The following is a 22,728-nucleotide window of genomic DNA, read 5'->3' as shown; positions in this document are numbered from 1 at the left end:
TATAGTTCGCTGAATAAATGATGCGGACGTCTGCTGAAGGCAGCCCGGCAAACGCTGCCCGAGAGTTGCAGAGGAAGCTCTATTCACTGTTATGTCCGTCACACTTCCAGCAGAAAACATCTTTCAGGAAACGTCGACCTGTGTTTGACAGCTTAATCTGCTTCTTTCAGACACGTGTGCTAGTTTTTCTCAACATTTATTGTATATGCCTATGTACACATTCAGGGCTAACAGTTTAGTATTAGCATTGTTCATTATGTATTTTCTTATTCTTCTAGGCTTGGTGGAGTACACTGCACATTTTACAGATGTGTTCCTACAGTGTTCCATCTTTTGTGCGTGAAAGACGTCAGCTATCTTCCAATTGCTGCACAATCAACCTGGCGGTGATTAAATATAGACTGATGGTCAAAATTATGTCTAAGAAGTGCAATTATGGTGTAGTTTCTAAGCAGGTTGAAAATTGCATAGCCCTGGGTATTAACCCAGACTGAGGCTAAGCATTCCAGGCGGCTGGCTGCAGCTCGAGGTGATGGCTCAGCTTTTTGTGATGTTTCCTCCCCGCTCACCATATATTGTTGACGTTACACGTACCTCGGTATTTGCTCCATTTTTTTATCCTTTCTCAGTGATGTCAGCTGATTTAATGATTACAGACAGCTGCGCCGTTTCCTAAGCAGAGCATGAGCACATGTCAGCTGTACCCCCCAGCTAAGAATGGTTGGATATCTTAGCTCCATCAGCAGCAGCTTAATGGGAGCAGTAACTACGTTATATGCTTCATCAAAATGTTCTTGTGTTGCCCTTATTTTTATATTGTAATCGGACAACTGAAGGGAACAATATTTTTGCTGAATACGTGGTACTATACAGAATATGGTTTTTAGTACAAGATTATATGTTAGTGCTAAATGGTCCAGTGGAGGGCAGTATAAGACAGATTCTGCACCAATGATGCTGCCACTGAAATTGTCAATGCAATCTAGTTGCATGAGATTGGATCAAATATTGTATAACATCTCTGTGTTGGCAATTATTTGTTAAATCGGTTCATACATAAGTACACAAAATATTAGGCTTGTAGTTAGTACCTTTGTATACAAATTTCCTGCTCAATTATTAAATATTTGTTATGAACATGAGGTGGTACTAAATGATGAAAATGACTATACTTTCTTTGAAGTGAAACTGTAACTGCTATGCTGTTTACACCGATATACTAATGCAGTTGTCAGAGGAATAAGTTTTCTGTTGCTTTTATATTCAGAAGTGAAATGCATAGTTATTATGTTTTTCTATAGAGTACATGACTATAACAATTTCACAGTTATTTTTTTAAGAAATGGGGGTCATAAATGGTTACAAATATGCATCAACATTTATGCTAAATTAGAAAAATTGAAAGTGTCATGGTTTTAATGCCAATGAAGTTATGGATCATAACGTCCTGTTATACACCGGTGTCCCCTATAGTGTGGCTCTCACTGGACAGGAGAAATAAGCAGTGATACACAGTGTGCTGGAATGGTGCCAGGTATCTCCTGTGGATGGACGGAGGTAAGATGCTGGTAAAAGCATGGAAGTTTAACCCTGGTTCACCACCAGCAGGGCATGAAGCCTTTTCATGGAGGCCACATACAACACTCACACAAACCTTCACCCTCTAGTTGGTTTCCAAAACAATATGGACCCAAGTCATTAAGATTAATATTACTTTAAAGTTATACATTTGCAGTTTGTTCATTATTTATATATATAGTGAGGCTGAGCTTGTGAAGCATGAAACCGAAAATGCTGTTTTTACACTGATAGCCAAACAGCACATATGCTAGCAGCCGTCTAAATGGGCTAGATGCTCAGGGCTGAGCAGGCAGGACATAGCTTTGTAGATGGTGGGAAAACACAGGGCAAGAATAAACGAAACACAAATGCGCTACAACTGATCTGATTAATTAGGAAGAAGGCAGAAAAATCATTAAAAAGCAAGAAATGGGTGAACTGGGTGTTATGCAAATCAGTGCCAAGTTGATGCCAGCAACTTGGCCAGTGCCGAACATCACTATACATATATGTATATGCACTGGTGGTCAGATCGCCTACAGCTTAGAGTCCATCGACAGCCACCAATCCGCATTTGATGAAGCTGCAGATTCCAGGGGCGGGGGGGACTTATTCACCTTCACATTTTGATGTAAAGTCAGACCCTCATCTTAAAAAGAATGGTGATGAATCGATTCTTTGGTGGAAGCACCAAAGGGCCGGACATGAATAAAGAGATGAGAAATTTAAAATGTGAGCTGGAGGAAGGACATGACTTCCAGCTTAAAATAAAAGTAATACTGGATTCCCAGAGCATGACCACATGAAGCGATGGCACCAAATGTAAAGTGAAATGGTACCGGGACCTTGAAATTCCGGGCTAATTTAGGGGAAGGGAACTTCCGAACCTTGGGTGAAAAAAGGAATACATCGGGCTCGGGAATTGTGAGAAGAAAAGTCTGTATAGTCAGGCTCATTTATATTCTTCAGAGTGCTGGCATTCAAATGGAGGACATTGAATATTGAAATCTGACCAGTGAACTTCATCCATCTTTGTTACTTCTTATCACTGTAATAATTTACCTCTGTTACTGTACAGTGCATGCACAGCAGTTGCTGGCGAAAGGGTGATTCCCGGCTAATTATCTTTATCAGAAATGACAATAGTAAGCTTTATGTACAATGAGAAAGTCATTTTCGTGACATATGACTCTAAATCAGGCACATGGCCACATAGTAAAATTATGGGTTTGAATTCACCCCTGAAATTTGTTTTCTCCCAACCAGCCATGAAGCCAGGTAGTAAAATAACGAGTTTGAACCACCCTTGAAATTTGCTGGACACCCCTTGAAATTCATTTCTGGCTTTGGGCCTGCTCTAAATAACTCGTGCCTAAGCTAGAAAATTTAAGGTTGGCATGGTAAAAAGCAGTAGGCTTCCCCTTGATTGTAACAGTTGAGTTCATTGACATTAACTTCAGTTTCCTTGGAGCTACATTTCCTTGTGCCTTGAACCCAGCCCTTAACAAATCTCTGAAAATGTGATAAAGCACAAGCCCCACAGCCTTGAGCCAATTCCCACACTCACCATGAATTCACACATTATTTAATTTGCATCCCTCAGAAAGAATGTGTGTGGGATTAAAGCTACAGTTAAGCCAGCACAATCCAAACACATTTTATAAACCTTTTGAAACTTTTGTTTTGTGTCTTTTTTTAAATCATTTATAATCACTCCCCAAAATGTGTCATTTGTAGGCTTCACCGGCCAACTGAAGCTCTAGCTACACTGATGACTCTCCTGAATTCTGTTTGCATTCAGTTCAAACCAGTCACATTTATAATGACGTTAGAGACCAGATTTGGGTTTCGAAAATGAACAGCATGAAGCAGAAAAATGTCCACACAAAATACACAGAATCTTGACAATAGAGGTAGATAATATAGAACGATTACGCTTCTAACTTTAGGGGCAAAAACTCAGATTAAATTATTTGAGCCTTTTAGTGATTTTCAAATTATTTCAGATCTTGTACGGAACGAGACTGCAAAAATCATATAAATGCACATGTATAAATTGTATATCATAATTTTTTGTCGTTACAATTAAAAGCTTAAACGTTTTAAAATGCTCTTCATGTCCCAGATTTTCATAGAACAGGCTGTTTTCTTCAGGTTTTTGCGCTCTGCTCCTATTCGGAGCGAGGCGTCTCGAGCCTGCAGTTGGATCCGGAGCTGCCGTGCTCTTTCTCGCGCGGAGCAGCAGCGCAAGCTGTACAAGCTGTAAGGGTAAGGCAAATGCGCATCGGGCGACAAATACAGTCTGAATATCCATATATCAAAAGCATGCAAATTCCATTAAGCTTGTAAACTAGAAAAGATTGGGGTTAATTTAGTAAACACACGGCGGCGGCGCTTACGACGGAGCTATAGAAATACATGGAGATGCAAAAAAAATTTAAGAGTGCAGAATTTGCGAAAAACGCTGACTGCGGCAGCTAGAGCCCCGCCTTGGCTAAATCCAGGAGAGAGATATGAAGACTTTCTAATTTGCTTTCCCTCGAATTTTAATAATAGCTGTGCATAAGTAATTTATGAAAGGCCAACCAGGCAGTGGGCAACGGAAAATTAAACTCATTTTATCTGAAAGCAGGTGGATTTCTATATATCATTAGCATGCATAGAATTTACACAATGTTATTTCTAGTACTGATGGAATGTAACCAAATAATATATGAGTTTTTTGCTTATGCACAAGTGAAATTCTTAGATAAAAGTGCTGCCCTTTTGCAATTTTCTGAAAACGGCAACTAATTCTGGGAAGCTTCTTATAACAGGAGAGACTCATTTGGTTTGCATTAAAGACCGACATAAGTGACATTAGGACTTTTCCAATGGATTAGATTAGATACGTCGCATTCTGTAATATCATTAGTCATTTTACTTTCTTTCCACTTCCTGAAGTAATCACTCAAAAATTTCACGGCTCAAATTCAAAGAAAGGACAGAACTTAATTAATTCATCAATTTGTCAACCCAGAGGGTGAGTCAAAAGTTTACTGACCGAAGTTCACCAGCCATCTGGAGGTGCTGTCTCAGTACTCACAAGATCAGTGAGGAAATGAAACTGAATCTTAACTAACCAAACAAAACATAATACGGCGACAAACAATAGCAATATTGTCTTCATTCGCTATTAATTTTAAACAGTATTTTAAACAAGATTTTAAAAGATTTTTTATAGCGGAACGACTTCTTATACCTCCGGATGTATGTATACCCTGGACTATAAAATGTACCTGGCATACAGTACGGTACATACGGTATATTTTATTTCCTAGTTCATTGCTGGATATTTTCCTGCTTAGTATGACCAAGTATCACAGCATTAATGTTTTCCTCTACTGGCTAAAAACATATATTTTAATATATTAAATTTTACAAATAAAGTCAAACAAGCCAAAGAGCTCAGCTACATCTGATTCCTCTTGTTCCAACAGCATGATGAGAAAGTTGTTTGACATAGCATACTGTATATGGTTTCCTAGCAATCAGTTAACTGCGGTCGGTGGGATGGTGTTCTTCCGGAGCCAGACATACTGGCCTTTGGTGTCTCCGAAGACAGGACATCATGGAGAACGTCACCATGGGGATGTTCATTTCCTGCAGGATCCCGATTACAGCTGTTTTCACTTCACTGGACAAGAGCCTAGGCACAATACTAGAGTCATATTAAAAGCGTGTGATTTCTTACTGAGTGTCAAACTAAAGAAGTGTGTCTTTGCTCAAAGGAATTACAGCCAACGAGCACAACATCATTTCTGAATGTTCCACCTAGTCCACTGAGTGTTCGTGTGCATGTATGTGTTTGTGTGTGAGCGGATGGACTGTATTTGCATTTTTCTGCACGTGTGTATCTCTACAGACGCATGTCTGAGCTCCAGAAGGCGTGTTTTCATTCTGCTTGTTAAATGCGGACGTTTTGCTCTGTCATGACTGTAACGCCTGCTTTAATGGAGGGAAATATTAATATAGAGTACATCTGAACCGAAGCACTAAGCAGATTATAAACATTTATTATGGAGCGTTATCATAATATTCAGTGCAGCATATTGCAAACTTCTGTCATCCAGTTTCAGCCGCACTGCTGAAGATCATAGTTAATTCTGCTGATTTATGGTAATTCTGCAAACCATATCAACCACGACATCAGAAATACTAACAAGCTTAGTATAAGCTTTAGCTGAAATGTTATGAGGTTTGAATTTCTGGAACCACTGTGGGCTGTAGTTCAAAATTCAGGTTCAGCAGAAATAACCTTATTTCTGTCCTTAAAAATTAGTAGGACTGCATATATATGTATCTTTTTTGCAAGGGAAGGAGGTCTTAGCAGGTGTTGGAAATGCACTGAATAGAAATTTTTAGAGAATCAACATTTTTCAACATAGAAATAATCAGTCGTTTCCCCAAACAGTATTGGGCATTAAAATCATGGGGAATTGGTTACAGTTGAATTCGAAGTAATTCAATCACCATTCTATTTTGGTTGTTTAGTACATGACTTATTCAAATGTACATCACGTGTCAAGACAGAAACACGTATTGAAGTCTGTAAGACGTATTTTCCTTCCAAGTAATAGACAATAAAGTGAAAAATATTTTGTAAAAAGACACGCTATGTTGACATACGTCAGAATATGGGAGCATATATGTATCTATGCATGCATGAATGTATAAACAAAAAATTCTGATACATTCTTAAAATACTTATTATAGAGTCTATAGAAGCTGGTCTTAGAGTTTCAGGTCTTTTATGTCCAGGGAAGAGAAAATGGGTTGAGTCTGTCTTCAGCTTAATAGACTCTGCACGTCTGTTGCTCTGGAGGCCAAAGTGAATCGAACACTCCTTTCCGGCAGAGAATAGAAATTCCTAAAAAAGAAAAAAAAACCCAAGACATGACAGTGATGAAAGATACAGGAGGTGAGATGCAAGCAGCAGAGTGCCTATGGGGGGGGGGATGGGGGGGTGCAGATCGACGCCCCTGATGGGAGACCCCTCAGCAAACAGCAGGCAGAAATTGGATTAATCTGAACTCCCCTGTGCCTTTAGTAAAAGAGCATTAACTCTATGGTGCTTTGATCAGTTGAACTGATGGAATATGAAGGGTATCTGTACGTATTTAATTAGCTAATATCTGTCTTTTTAATCTTTTCATCTTATGACAGTGTTAAATGTAATGTGCTGTGATATATCTATGAAAGGAGGCAGCTCTATAAAAACATTTAGGTCATGCGGTCTGAAGGGAATTCATGTATTAGTGATACAGAGACGTCTGCCCGCGCTTTGTAGTTATTTTACTCGTCGTGTCTATGGATGTATGCTGGATGAAAGGCATAAGCGGTGCAGAGATGTGTCAGAAATATACCAGGACTGATGACAAATTTGCTAACTAGAATTGGTGCTGTCAGAAAGGACAGCACTGTATTGCCCGGACAGCCCCGTTACTTGCTCAGGCCATCTAATCCCTACTTGCGCTACACTCACCAAGCTGCACAATGTCTAGAAGTACTGAATGGATCACCTGGAAATGTGAAAACTATTGAGTGTGTTTTTACTCGAATGCTCTGAGTCCTTGTTATGATATGTAAGTGGAATTCATTTATTCCACATTCCACTTATATGACAATTTACGAAATCTTTCTCCACCAATTAGGTGGTGACCTATATTTCTTTTTATAAGTTTTAATGTCCATGTTTCAACATGTCAGTTGTATTATTTATTTATCTAAATATTTATGTTCTATATATTCCTCATTTACAATATGACCAACATTGTACGTGATTGTAACAGATACCCCAGTGGTGTTTATGGAGCCCTGGAGGGCATGTGCACAATGTACAGATAACTCATTTATATTAAACTGATGCTTTTACCCAAACAGGCTTACAGCAGATGGGAGAGGTGCAATTTATGTGTATCTCCTGGCATTTGAACCCCCCGAGCTCTGCACTGTAAGTGCAATGATACTTGAGACCTGATGGAACAATATTAACGCTGTGTTCCATTTGATCTTGGAAGTTGGAAATTCCCAGCTCCTAGTCAGAAATTTCATTTGGAACTCCCACTGATGTCCAACTCAGAACGACGGAGGAACCTCTGCAGTCCGAACTCAGAATTCAGATGGCTGCGTCCTTTATCAACAGAAGTGAAAGCTGTAATTACATATGTTTATTCGCACTTGTGTTTTATTTGTGCTTCATTAAATCGTTCATACAGCCATCATTGTCCAACCATAATCTGTGAACATGCTGCTACAGGTTTTCTGTGTGTAAAATACAGCATAAACCAATTGCCAGCTGATATTGCTAACAACAGCTGACAATAAACCCGGCTAGAACTGGGGCCTGCTTTAGAAATCATAATTTTTTGCTTAACTGGATAGCTTGTCAGATTTAAGATAGTGTGGACTAAATGTAAGTGATAAATGATACAGGCCATTTAAACTGGTGCACAAGTTATCTGGACAGAATGTTATCTGGACAGAAATCTTGCTGATTGAAGCAGGTCCCTGGTATTGCTGGATGGCTTACTTGTTAGCATAATGCTGCGTTCCATTTACCTCAGGAAGTCGGAGCAGGGAATAACGTCATACTGGATTTAACTGCCTTCCAAAACAAGTCAGATTGCTATTTAGCAATACCAGTTCTAGCCAGGTTCATTATTAGTTAGTGTTGATAAATGAATGCAATTAATTGTTGACACACCACAGCACATAGTGCACAACAAAGAATGTGTCCTCTGCTTTTAACTCATATATGACATAATGGCTGGTAGTTATATTTTAGCACCCAGGGATTAGTGGTACCTTGGTTGTTGGGGATTTGAACACACAACTTTTTATTCATAAGCACACCCTCCTAACCATTAGACCACCACTTCCAACCTCAATGCTTTATGGGGTATTTTGCACATACAAACACTAAAGCAACATGTTCACGTTGGTTGGACAGACACAAATAAAACATATACTATCTGGATAAAGGTATTAGGGCACACGTCTTAATCACTGAATTCAGGTGTTTCATTCAGACCCATTGCCACAGGTGTATAAAAGCCATATAGTCAGGTTTACAAACATTTATGAAAGAATGGGCCGTTCTGAAGAGCTCAGTGAATTCAAGCATGGTACTGCCATAGGATGCCCCCTTTACAATAAGTCAGGTCATGAAATTTCTTCCCCGCTAGATATTCTACGGTCAACTGTAAGTGGTATTATTACAAAATGAAAGCATTTAGGAACAACAGAAACTCAGCCATGAAGTGGCAGAGCACGTAAAGTAATAGAGCGGGGTCACCGAGTGCTGAGGCGCATAGTGTGTAAAAGTCTCCAGCTCTCTGTTGATTCAATAACTGAATAATTCGAAACTTCCTCTGTCATTAACCCCAGCGCAAAAACTGTGTGCTAAGAGCTTCGTGGAATGAGCCTCTATATGGCCAAGCAGCTGCATGTCTTATTTGCGTCTCATTGAATTAATCGTACACACAGTACTGTCCAACCATTATCTGTGTACATGTTGCTACCACATAATGCGTTATTATCAACAGCTACTACTGACAATGACTAACAATGAACATGGCTAGAACTGGTATTGCTAAATGGCTTTATGGCCTCCAAGCTAAGTAGAATGCAGCAAAGTCTTTTTAACATGCTCACAAAATACCCAGTCAAGCTCACAATCACACAGTCTGAAAATGCGACAGTTTGCACCCCATATTGGTTTAAAACGGTACACAGCATTTTATTTTTTAATACAGGGCAATAGTGCAATATACAGGATGGGTGTAGACTCTAATCCCCACGTTTACCAAGAGATGTAATGTCATGACTATACAGTACATACATGTTCCTTTACACAATTGAGAGCTGACCTTGGAGTTCAAGTACACGCTGAAGTCATTTACCTGGTAACCCTGGAGCACTTTGTGTAATAAATTTTGCCGAATATCAGTCTGAAGAAAATATTGCTATAAGCTTACACCTTACACACTCCCCCACCAAAGAAAATTGTGACACAATATTTTTCTTACAATTTTGGCAAGTTACCCACAATTGCATTTTGCCAATCAGCTACCAGACTGCTGTTTTTGTGAAGTGGAAATAAGATCCATCAAAGATCAAATCGAGTAAATACAATAATAATAATAATAATAACAAATAGACTGATCCTGTTAACTAGGATAAGCCTGTAAGCACCCCATATAGCTCTGTGACATAACAGTAAGAACAGTGGTACGATTTATCTCAGAATTTGAAAGGGTCCAAATATTCACCCATACAATGTGCCTGCAAAGTTTGGAAAAGACCAGCCAAGTAATTTTTGAATTATCATACTGATAAGATCAAATATCTAAGTGCTCTTATCTTTGGTATCACTATGTGGCACTGCTACAATTTTCATGCAATTTGTCTCAAAATTTGATCAAGTTCAGGTCTTTAACTTTACAACATGTCTATATAATTTTAAAAATATCTTCTTTTTGAGTTATTTTGCTAATGGCGTCGAATGTCTGAAACTACCCCTATCTTTGCTATCACTGTGCAGCGATCCTTCAGTTTTAGGATGATCCTTCGCAATTTTTATCATGTCCAGTTTCTCACCCCAACACTGAAAGGTGCTGTGTCAAGTAGGGTGCAAACTCACACTGAAAGGTGCTGCAGAGAGTTGGGGGCTAATTCATACTGAAAGGTGCAGCAGAGAGTAGGATGCACTCTCACACTGAAAGGTGCTAAAGCAAGTAGGGTGCACACTCGCACTGAAAGGTACTACAGCGAGTAGGGTGCTAACTCATACTGCAAGGTGCAGGAGAGTAGGGTGCACACTCACACTGAAAGGTACTACAGCGAGTAGTGTGCTAACTCATACTGCAAGGTGCAGCAGAGTAGGGTGCACACTCACACTGAAAGGTACTACAGCAAGTAGGGTGCTAACTCATACTGCAAGGTGCAGGAGAGTAGGGTGCCCTCTCACACTGAATGGTGCTAAAGCAAGTATTGTGCAAACTCATATTGAAAGCTACTTTCATCAGGATGGGCCCCTGCTCCACCACCTTCTATATGTCAGTTGCCCATTTGGCCAGCAGGTGTCGCTGGCTATGCCATTTGGGGGGGGTGTTGGTTTTTGTTTAACTTAACGTTCCTTGTCTTGTCTGAGCCGCAATGTGGATTGTCTCTGCATCCTTCTGGCATTCTGTCCGTAACAACTGTGGTCAGTTGGGTGCACACTCACAGCACAACCACACAGTAAGACGGGCTGAGCAGGACCCATATCCACGGAGCAGTCCTCTCCTCTCTGCCTCATGTGAAGGCTCCATATTTCACTCTGGGCACGTTTCCTGCCAAAGTTTTCACTCTACCCCTAAATGTGCCACAGAGTCCGGCTGCACAAATGCAGCACACTGGGCCGGCATTCCGGCTTCCCAGCAGGATCTATTCTTTCAGCTCCCTTATTCATCAAGAGCCATTTTCCCAGCCTTTGAATAATAATTCAGCACTAGACAGAACAGTCACTTGTGGCAGGTAGCTAAAAAAATTCATTAAAATAAACTCTCAGTATTATCAAAATAATACATTTGGAGCTGTTAGCACAGCCCACAAAGAGACGAGGACAGTCTGGTCTCATTAAAGGGAAGAAATAGTGGAATTAGCCTGAATCTAATTACAAGCCACGCTATCTAATGTAAAAACATGCCTGTTTTTTCACTCTCATTCATTTTGACTAGTAATTAGTTTTGGCCTCTAAAATGCCACCCTTTAATCATCCAACCGCAGATGTGATTTTTGGAGCAATTTAATCTTGGTTTAATGAAGAACTAATGGACGCATTGCAAATTACTTTTTTTTTTCCTGTCGAGAGAAAGAGGGGGAAAAAATCTATTTCTTGCTTTTGAAAAGATCAAGAGTATCTTTGATAATAGCCAGAGCGGCCTTGGCTGGGCCGCCGTACCGAGCAAACAAGCTCTTTAACGCGATCCGCAATTCAGCCGAGAGGAGGCCGCAATTAGCAGTGGCGCAGTGAAAATGCACCGCCACAGAGGGGCTGCTTCCCATGGAGCGACCCCCAGCAGCCGGCTCCCCCTCAGAGCCGGGGCGGCGGTGTCACGCAGGAACAATGCAGCGTGATAAATTACTCTCCCAAAAAAGCTGCACTACTAATTTTCAATTATACCTATAAACGGGCCGCAGATTGGAACAGAATTGAACAAGCGGATGAACAAACAGTAATAGATTTGCAGCTATTTCTGTGTTTTGCTTGGAGAAACAGATAAAGCTTATTTAGAGGCAGGACTCTGCCAGCTTTCTGCATCTGAACAAAAAGATTACATGTGAGTATTTTAGACCCTGCAAGAAACTTGAGAAATAGGAAAGTTTCTCGACGCTTGCATGTACTCTTTGAAATTGTTCCTGGCTCAGAGATTTCATGTTTTGATGAAACATTTGAATGGAGTGTAAAACTTCGTCCCTGCCTGATTCACTTTGACCTTGGGGAGTGATCCTCCCAGTAATTAGGTGGGGGCTATCAAGGCTGCTCATTGGTGAAGGCCAGGGAAGCTGACACCCGGTTCCGTACCTTTAAAGCTTGCGGCCTGCTCTTGAATCAGTGGCCATCTGGAGCTGTTCAGCCAATCAGGAACCGTGGTACAGTGTAAATGGGGATTTTGTCAGCTTAAAAGGATGTTAGCTGGCGAGATGACATTAGCACAAGAGAAGTAACTGTTCTGTTAAGCACTAATTAAAACCGGTACTAATTAAGAGAGGTTCGTCTTCTATTACCCTTCACTTTCATTCATACATAAGCAGAGCATCTTGACCCCTGACCCTCTGGGCTTGTGTGAAAGGACCCAGCAGATGGGTGATGGTCAGCACAGCCCCCTAACAGACCTACAGCTCTAGTGTCACACCACACAATGACAGCAGGGAAAAGTCCACTCTGGGCTGTGAAGCTCGGTCCTGCCCTTCTGTGTCTCCTGCATAGGTCATCTGTAGGGACATGGCCTCACTCACTCCAAAACATGGGAGGGGCCCAAGCTTTTATTTCCAGCTGTCACGGTTTCAAGAAGTTTCAGGAAGTAGGGCGTAGGGAAGTCGAGCCACCATCGGCTATAAGGCCAGGAGTTCACCTGGTTAAGGCATTTACACGTGATTCACACAGCATGTACGAATCAACTCATCGCTCGAGGGCTCACTCAGTCATCTGACAGAAAACTAGAACAGGTCAGGAAATTTCAGGTTTAATAAGATTTCATCAGTAAATAGACTTTTTAAGAAGGGTAATACTATGTAATGTATATAAACATTAGGGTGTATTCACGATGCCTGAATGCATTTGTGGGTCTGATTCTCAGCTGCAGAAGGGCTGTAAGGATGATAGTAATTATTATTATTTTGTATGCTGCACATTGACATTTAAAGTCTCGGGCTATTGTAAAAATGGTACGTTACCCACTTAATGGCATCTTAGTGCCAATTTTAGGTTAAAACTGATGTGGAAAACTATGGTAGATATCATAAGAGCGAGTATGTCTCCCTGTGACTGCAGCTTGTGTGCATTTTTGCTACATTTAAAAGAAGATGAAATTCTAATAGAAGCAGCTTAACTTTGCGAAAGCTCGCTTTATATCTGATTACTGGGACACTCATTTTTTTCTTGAATTAAAAAAAAATGGGAAGGCCGAATTGTAATATTGCAATTGCAATGATGGTGCCATAGGAGATTACTGTGTTCCGTAATCATTCATCTCTACCAGTGGTGTTCGGGCTTAGCATAATGGAATCCGTAAACTGGTTTAAATCTGAAAGTGAGGACAGGCTATCAGCTGAACCATAAATGCCTATATGGTAATGGCTCTCAAAACCAGTAAAACATATTTGACTGTCATGCACACATTATTGATTTGAATTAAGGTTTTTTGCGCGCACAGACTCGCAGGCACACGCTTGGAGAGCCTGTATAACTGACTTACTGTGCTGTTTCCGTGTCTTTTTTATATCGCTCTTTTAGGTAATGATTTATGCTGTTGCCTTAGTGCTGTGGATGCTCCTCACCCAACGTTAACAAATATGCACGATGCATGTAAAATGCAACAAGCTTGTGCTTAAGACATTTTTATTTTTTACTCCAAATGAAGGTACCTTTCTGTCCATTACCTAAGGCTGGCAATCGTGTACACGCAGAAAAATACATCCACAAAATCTGCGCCAGCACCGGACAGCATGGTAAATACGCAAGTTTTATGCAGCCGGTCCTTCTTGTTAATGATTCTGGAGAGTACATTTATTTAAATTATAGTGGGCCTTGCCCCATACTAATTTCCGTTAACTGTTATCTGTGATTTGTTTCACAAAACTATTCTGTAATGCGATAAAAAATTACGAGCATGACATGTGATGGAAATCTCGGATTCACCACCGAGACCTCTGTTATCTTTAAATACTGTTTTTAAAGCTACATTATTTCTTCACTTATTTGATATCTGAGTAATTTTCCCCTGAAACAACACAGTTTGCTCCCCGAAGAGTCAATGCATTAAGAAGCACAACAGAAATACAGAACAGCTCAACTGAAAGAATACTGGTGGTAATTAATCCAGTAATCCATTTAGACTTCAGGCAGAATTTTAATAGGAACAATTTGGGTTAAGTAATTTGTTTAAGGATACGGTAGATCTTAGTTTAGGATTTGAAGCTGTTTGGCTCAAAAGCCATGTATCCCTTCACGCCAAATGAAGCGTGTGTAAATGTGAATTGACTGATGCATGATGCTTAGTGTCATGACTCTGGTTGCGCTCATTTCTTAAACTGATTAGTGTATCTCTTTCTTCGGCAGTTTTGTAATGCTCTGCCTCCTTTTAACTAAAACATAATTATACCGCAGTCCTCTCTTCCTTACTGCTACGCCTTGCTCCCTTGGCCGCTTATTTCCTATTAAAGCGCCACTTCCCACAGGTTTTACGTTCTCATTTTAATACCAAATCCGTCATACAGCCTTTTCCGTATCATACGATTTTCACTTATACCTTCTGACTTCCATACTGCAGTGAACTGATCTTCAGGTACATACGTTTCCCAGAAACACTCCCATTGTCTCATAAAGACTTTCTCCTTGTTATAATTAGAACAATGCCGAATTTAATGCGTGTATTTAGGTTTTGGCTGTACGTATTATTGCTCGGAATATATATATGATAATATGATAAACTGTAATCATTCCATTATTAATTTTAAATATGTATGCTTTGTATTAATTACATCAAATTAAAACATTAATTTCATGTGTCTTTTTGGTCCTTTCCAGTGATCGTTTTATTTGAATGTGCACTTCAGATTGTGTGAACAAATAATTGTACAAAATAATAAAATGATGGCTGATTAAAATGACAAAATGAGATTTCTTTTGTTGGGTCAAGAGTAAAAGTTCCGTCAGTTTTCGGGATCATCCCAATGTTTAATTTCTCCGCTAGATGTCACTACGACATGAAACATTACATAAATTTGATGAGTTTTTGTTTGCGTTTTACTTCTATTATAATTTATGAAGGTGTGTAAATGGAATATTTTGACATATGTATGATCACATACATGATAATGGAATGTTAATTGTAATGTATTATAAGTATTTATATATGGCGCTATGTTATATTTCAATATATTATTCATTGTTTTTTGTCGTTTTTAAACGGCTTAACATTAGTTCAATCGTTCAATCTTTTTTCGCAACCTGGCCAAGCTTTTATCCCGCCTTTTCCCTGCCATATTCAGATTGTCATTTATAGCTTGAGCTGCAGGTGGCAGCAATTCGTCATTTTAGCTACCAATAAAAAACAAGGTGGCAGCGTAATGCAAGTTTCCAAAGACATCTAGATATGCAGAAGCCCTAATGCAAAAATCTATGCCATCTTTATGCTACAAAAAAAAATATGAATTGCAATCAGCCAAACTTGTAAACATATTACCAAACAAAATTAATTGTCAGATTTTTTTAATAGAATTTGGTGTTCAGTGGTCATTGTTGACACGCCATACAACAACGAAATGTGTCCCCTGCTTTTAACCCATATGTGACATCGTGACATAGCAGGGGGGGCAGCTAATACAGCACCCAGGGAGCAGTGCTTGGGGGCGGTACCTTGCTCAGGGTACCTCAGTGGTGCCTTGCTGGTTGGGGATTCAAACCTGCAATTTTTCAATAACAAGTGCGTTTTCCTAACTATTAAGACACCACTGCCCCTTGAAGCTAGTTATTAATTAGGGTTATTACCAATTGGGGCAGTATGGTGGTCTCGCACCTCTAAGGTTGTGGGTTCAAATGCTGCCTGTGTGTTTGATTGCATGGAGCTTGCAAGCTTTCCCACTTTTCCACTTTGGTTTCCTCCTGCTATCCAAAGACATGCAGTTTGAATAGTTGGTCTCTCTACATGTCCATAGCGTATGTGTGCATGTGTGTATGTGGACCAGCATCCCATCCAGCATGTATCTGAGCCCTGTGCTGCCTGAGATAGACTGCAGGCCCCACTGTCACCATGACTAGGCTAAGTGGTTGGAATAGAGATGCATGTCTTGATAGGTAGAGTATTACTATGGAAAGCTGACCCAGAGAAACAAGCAATAGTGAAGACAGGGAATTTTGGAGAAATGTCACTAATATGGCACCCACACGTCAATATCAACCAGGGGGCACCTAATGAAATTCCCGAGGGAGGGTTGCTACAAAACAAGGACAGCCATTTAAACCATCTTTTTCAAAAGTGAGCAGAAACATGCAGGATGTCATTGGTAGCAATAGCAGAGGCAGCAGTCATAGCATGGGGCAGAAAATCAGGTGGGCCAGTCCCATAACAATTCACTTGGTGACAAAATCACACTATAGACTCATACAGTATATACTATTATCAGCTTTTGTACTATTCATGGCATTACTGAGACCAAATGAAGAAAGAAAGAAAGAAAGAAAGAAAGAAAGAAAGAAAGAAAGAAAAGAATCACCCTATTTCCCATAACCACTTACCTAGTGTAGCGTCAAGTTGAGCCAGAAACATTTGTCTTTGTACTGCAAGGGAAACAGAGGAGCAGAGGAAGATTATGCAGACTGCACACACACAGTCATCAAACCCCCAGCCTTCAAGGTGTGAATCCACAGCACCACTTGCTAAGCCATGGAGCGCCACCATGTGGGAAAAGCAATGTGCAGAAATATTATTTTATAAATGTAAGTGAACGAGCACAGTAAGAGTCATTTAAAAACATTGATCGTTTAGAACCTTAATTAAACTCTAGTACTGCATTCAGGAAACATACATGTTGTCTTCAAATTCAAGGACTATACTAGACTGAGACAGACTTGAACTGCAACTGGTGAAAAGATGAAATGGCCTCACAGCATTTAAGGTCTCAAACAAAGACTGGGAATCTAACTTACACGCATCACATCTGTGAGTCACTCTTGCTAGTTAAAATGCTGCATCTTAGAAAAACAGGCCTGACATTATAACCTTACTTTTTCCATAACAAAAGCATGGATGAATGAGCTGTTGGCATGAGATGTCTAAAGGTGTGATTTTCCCTGTCTTTTCGCAGTATTAATGCAACGCATTTCTGCTGCTGAAAGCAGCTACTTGAGGGCGGAGCAGGTGATGAAATCCACAGCATCTTTCGCTTCTTTCTCGGGTCCTTAATGTATTTTCCCTGTTTTATTGTCTATAGTCTAGTAGGCAGCTTAGGGCAGTAGTGAATACAGAAGTTAGGTTTAAAGAAACAAGATCCATTCATCCATCCATTTCCCATGACTTATCCGGTAAATGCCAAATTTATAAACCCCCAAAAGCTGTACTTTTTCAAAACAGCAGAAAAACATGAAAAATCACTATGCAAATGGATCGACTAGCTAAAATTGGACATTGCTGTTACAGAACACTTATGAAACTGGATATATCTTAATTAATGGTAATAGTAATAACTAAGTTTGAAGGTGTTTTTTTTTTACCTTTCTCATACAGTATTACAGTTTCATTAATGTTATCTTTAAAATGGCTTTTAATAACAACAGAATAATAAAGAGAATTTGTAACTAACTTTCTTTGTTTTATTATCTCTGAACCAGCAGGTGTCCCTGTCTAGAACAGCATCAGTGAGCATGGTGGGGGGGGCATGTCTGGACCTGAAAGAACTCCTGGCAGCTGAACATTAGCAACATGCTCTGTGTTGATGACCTTTCAAAGTCCAAGCCCAGCCCTTCAAGGTTTTCTTCCCTGTTTTCCGCAGCTCAGTTCTGGTGGCTGTGAGTCACCCTGAGAAAACGTAGACTTCATGTTCACTGCAGATCCACCAGAGCTCGTCTTTTACCGCCAGCACCATCTGAAGCCCTGGCTGATTACAGAGCCCTGACCTTCCCACTGACACAACTTCCACTGTTTCAGTGCTCACAGACTTTTCGTTTCTTGATTTTTCTCCATAACCTACAAAGACAGCAATAATGAAGAAATAAACAAACCAAATTTTATATTAATCTTAAGAAATGTAACTATACTTATAACTGCAGTATGACTTTGTGGGGACAACGTATCTGAATGGCTTTACGGTGTGTTTAAAGAAAAACATTCTCCTGTTGTTTTTATATATAAACGTTTGCTGAACAATTTTAATATACATCTTGTCAATATAATGAAAATGATCACTTTTGATAATAATTGTATCAAACACAGTCCTTCTTTCATGTTTAAACTTCTTTTCCTCACAAAACAAACATGATTTATTGGTTTACTAGCTTCATTTAGGATGTTAGTTTTGAACCTGAATAAATATGTGCCTATCTGGGGGATTCATGAGCTCCCAGCAGGAATTAAAGCACAGTAAATGCACAGGTTTCCTTTCAGTGTTTTGCGCAGGTTGGAGGCTCCCTGCCCGATTGAGCTGACTGTTGCCATGGGAATTTCTGCACTAAAAATGCAGCTGCCTTTCTTTCACCACATGGGGGAGGGTTAAGGGCAGCCAGGATATCTGGGCCTGCTGTTACTACTCCTAAAGACGTGCCAACCATTTTGTAGGTCCGTAATTACCAGCAGGGACGACGGAAGGGTATTGATGGAGGGCGCTAAGCGAGAGGTAGCTAAAGGGCTGTGGATGGTAAATCTACAAATAGCATAATTTAAATCTGTGAAAAATAAATACAGGACACATATCAAGGTTGCATTTCACTACATTTCACGGTGCTCTGAGCCGCTACGCCAGGGATTTCTAACCTTTTTCTCAGGAGACGTTGCTTTTAGAAAGAAAATACTCTGATGAGCTGCTGAATCATGATGGGGTCCCCCTTGACGTATTTTGCAATCTGACCTGGGTCCCCTGCGTCACATTGGAAATGGAGAAGCAACCGATGATGAATGTCTTGCCGATTGGAGACCACTGCTCTACAAATTAAGATACAAAACTGGCGTCCTCCATTACAAATCAAATATGGAGACTCCCAGTGTTTCCATTTTACTAGCAGCACATTCTCAATTCAGAGATGGGACTCGTTTGGAGTGAACTTGTTTTCAGTGGCGACAAATGCTTTACTATTAAAACATATCATGTGCAAAAAGCAAGACATTGATCAGAAAACTGAGCAAGTTCCAATAGAGGTTCAAGCAGAAAAATCGCTTAGGTTTACAACCGGAAGTAGGCCTAAATGGAACGATCACATTATTGCACCTAAGAAACACATCTGTGTTTACGTAATCAGGAAGGTTCATGCTATTTACAAATGCAAGACCAACTGAAATGTCATGTATTCTATTATACAACAATGAATTTATATTATATATGATACATTAAATAGAAGTATGAGGCCACTGTGCTACCCCCAATTCCATCCATCCATCCATCCATCCATCTTTTTTTCTGAAACTGCTTGCCCTGCCAACAATTAATACAAGAAATTATGATTAGTGACATGTTGATATTAGGGGTATAACGATTCTCCAATTCAATGGTTCAGTTCAGACCTCAATTGTTCAGCCATGGTTTGGGTCATACCTCGATTTTTTTTTTTTTGGGGGGGGGGGGGGGGGGGGGCTGGGGGGGTGAATAAGAAAAAATGGTTTTATTAATCGCCAGCAATTTGAAATACTAAAGAGGGTTATTATCCATCTTAAGCTAATGAAATTAGCCTAGATTTTAGTGCAGGTGTGATCACTCAATTGTGATTGGATCAAGGGCAGCATATGGCTTAGTGGGCTAAGCTCAGAATGTCGTCAGTGCGGGCTTGGCTTTGACAAAATAGTTACACATCTCTGGGCTCTTGAGCAAGGCCGTTAACCACCAACTGCACGGGGGCCTCTGCAGGTGGCTAGTGCCATGATTCACCTCACCTAAATACAGTATATGTGTGTTAGAGAGCAAGATGTGGTACGAAATGGGTAGGATTTCCTTAAGGGGATCAAAAAAGCAATAGGCATTTGACAAATGCAGTAGGAATGTCAATAAAATAGGCACAATATATACAAAATACACAGCTTGCCCTATCTTTAAATAGAATAATAATATTATTCATGTGTTATAATGTTAATTATGAGATGAAAATGTGTTTTGTAACATTAGTACATAGAAAGGGCATGTCTTGAAGAAAATGTGCGATTGCTGTGCTCATGATAGGAGAAAGACGCTGAGAAAGAAAAGATGAAGGAATAACAAATATTTGGGCTTTGCTTCAGCAGCTGAGTGCTTGTTTAGTGCGTTTAATCAGCTGTTAAGTCTATATACAAAGTTTGATTGTTGTGACTTTAAAACGATGAGAGTAATAAAATCTATGGATTCATTTGGAAGGATGTAGACATGATAGAATAAAAGGGTGAAATAGAAGAGTGCTATCTATAAGAAAGGCAAATAAAAGCTAAATGGGGGGAAATAGAGAGATGAAAAAGAAGGGATGAAGGACGATGTGGAAGAAATTTCTTGAAGTCGAACGTTGAAGTGTTTCACAATCTTTATTATTTGATGAGCTCAAAGGGAACAGACACTCAGCAATCATGCATCTCGTGTTCTGCTCCTCGAACAAGTGCATAAATCTTTTATAGCCAAAAATGCACCAGTCATCAGACAGTTCAAGGAAAGATCAAACAGTTCAAGAAAAGGTCAGATATCTGGAGACACCAGTTACTTCTGCTTATATAGGCTCGCTTATCAGCTCAGAACAGGATTACCTAATTGTGATCATTCTTTTTGTGGTTTCATTCCCCTTTTTGGAGTTAACTTTGTACAATTACTTCATCTCACTTCCCTCATGTGCCTCTCATTCTCTATTCTACATTATCCTTACCCGATAACATACATGCATTTATAATATTTTCTGCAACAGCTTACTTCTCAGGTCATGCCTTTGCCTTGAACCGGGCCCCTTGCTGAACAAGCATCATTACGGCAAACATGTTAGTTCCTTAATAGAAAATAGAAATCCCTTACTTAAGCAAATTTGCATTAGTATATTGTGCTTGATACATTTAATTAATTCAAGTGAGATTGTATTGTTTCAACCATTATGTGTAAATCAACAGCACCATTATAAATTTCATTATCAATCACTGATTGGATATGTAAATAGATTTGCATAATCATGAACTTTCTATCACAACGGTTAAACTGATGAAAGTTGGTTAAATACTTTTCAGCAGCATACTGGATGTCTTCAGCAAATCTGAAGGTTTTATGTTGAAGATTGGCTGAATGGCAATCTGGAAGAATTTGACAGAAAGAGGGATGAAAACCAGAGAAGCAGATGGAATGTCAAAAGGAGAAATATAGGTACACTTGTCCTTAATGGGTAGAACATTAGAGGTGGAATGGAGTTTCCAGGTGAAAAACTGTATGTTCTGGAAAGAAGAGAAAGTGAAAAATAAAAGTCAAATTAATATGTTAGAGAAGATAGTGATTGCTGTGCATGCCCATAGTGATCGCCATGACGTCTCAGCGAGATGCGCCTGTAACAGAGGGCAGCAGGCTGGGGCTGGGATATCCGTAACATGAGATATCGTGGTTTTGCTCTCGGTTCCAGAATCGTTACACCATTAGCTGATATATTATTTGTCAGAGAACGCTGCAAGACTATGTTCAAAATATTCTATTAGTGATATTAAGTAATAATGGCTCATGGGCTCTGTGGCCACCACCAGTGTTTGGTCTATCTTTATATGATTTCTCTGCTTCACGATCTTTTGCCTTGTGCAGATCATCACTAAAAATTATTGTTTTAATTTTCCATTTTTTGACTCAGTAGAAGGGATCTTTCAAACTTCTCTGCTCTCACGATAGGCTAAATTCCCTCTGTGTTGCGTAGTATGCGGGAATTTAGAATTTAGTTCATGAACCATTCATGTTGGATTCTACTTTATGTCTACAGTGACAGTTTTGACCTGGCACCAGGACAATGTACTGGTCAAATAGATCATAGCTCCTATCCAAATATTTAGTCAGTTAACCACTAACACAAATCACTCAGGCTTATGTCTTTTACTATTTATGTTATGATTTAACTGGATATAAATGTGAAATTATAAATACAAAATCACAAATGCAAAAGGTAAAAATGGCATATATTTTTTATACAGGAACAGCAGCACAACAGCTCAGACTATAGAAGAAAGTATGTTGAATGTATAATTTGAACAAGGTTAGGGTGAGATAAAGAAAATATAATTACTGCAAAAATAATTATGCATAGAAAACAGTTTGTATTCAATGTGAACAAGACCCAATGAGTTAAGGATAAAAATTTCATACTGTAGCACAGGTAGTCAAATGCTGAGCTACTGGCTTTGATGTTATTTCCAGTGTTATGTGATGCCAAAAGAAGTTGGCCCAATAGTATCAGTCAGGTGTTTTGAACTGACAAGAATCCAATCCAAATGATATGGTAACATATGCAGATGGCTGGTAAACACGGAGCATGAGAACCAGTGTGGAAAATGGAACCAGAAATTGCTACAGGAGATGGGAACCAAGAAAACAGGAACCAGGACGTGGAACTGAGACTCTCATAGAACTGGAGACAGTGTGACAGAATACAACAGAAGACAGGAACCCAAATCTGACTGACTGATTAAAGGTAGCTTTTCCTGTATTACACATTCATCAAAACACATGACCAAGCCCAGAGCAAGA

Source organism: Brienomyrus brachyistius, chromosome 15, assembly GCF_023856365.1.
Source record: "Brienomyrus brachyistius isolate T26 chromosome 15, BBRACH_0.4, whole genome shotgun sequence".
In the NCBI taxonomy this organism is placed as follows: domain Eukaryota; kingdom Metazoa; phylum Chordata; class Actinopteri; order Osteoglossiformes; family Mormyridae; genus Brienomyrus; species Brienomyrus brachyistius.
This window is presented reverse-complemented; position numbering follows the sequence as displayed.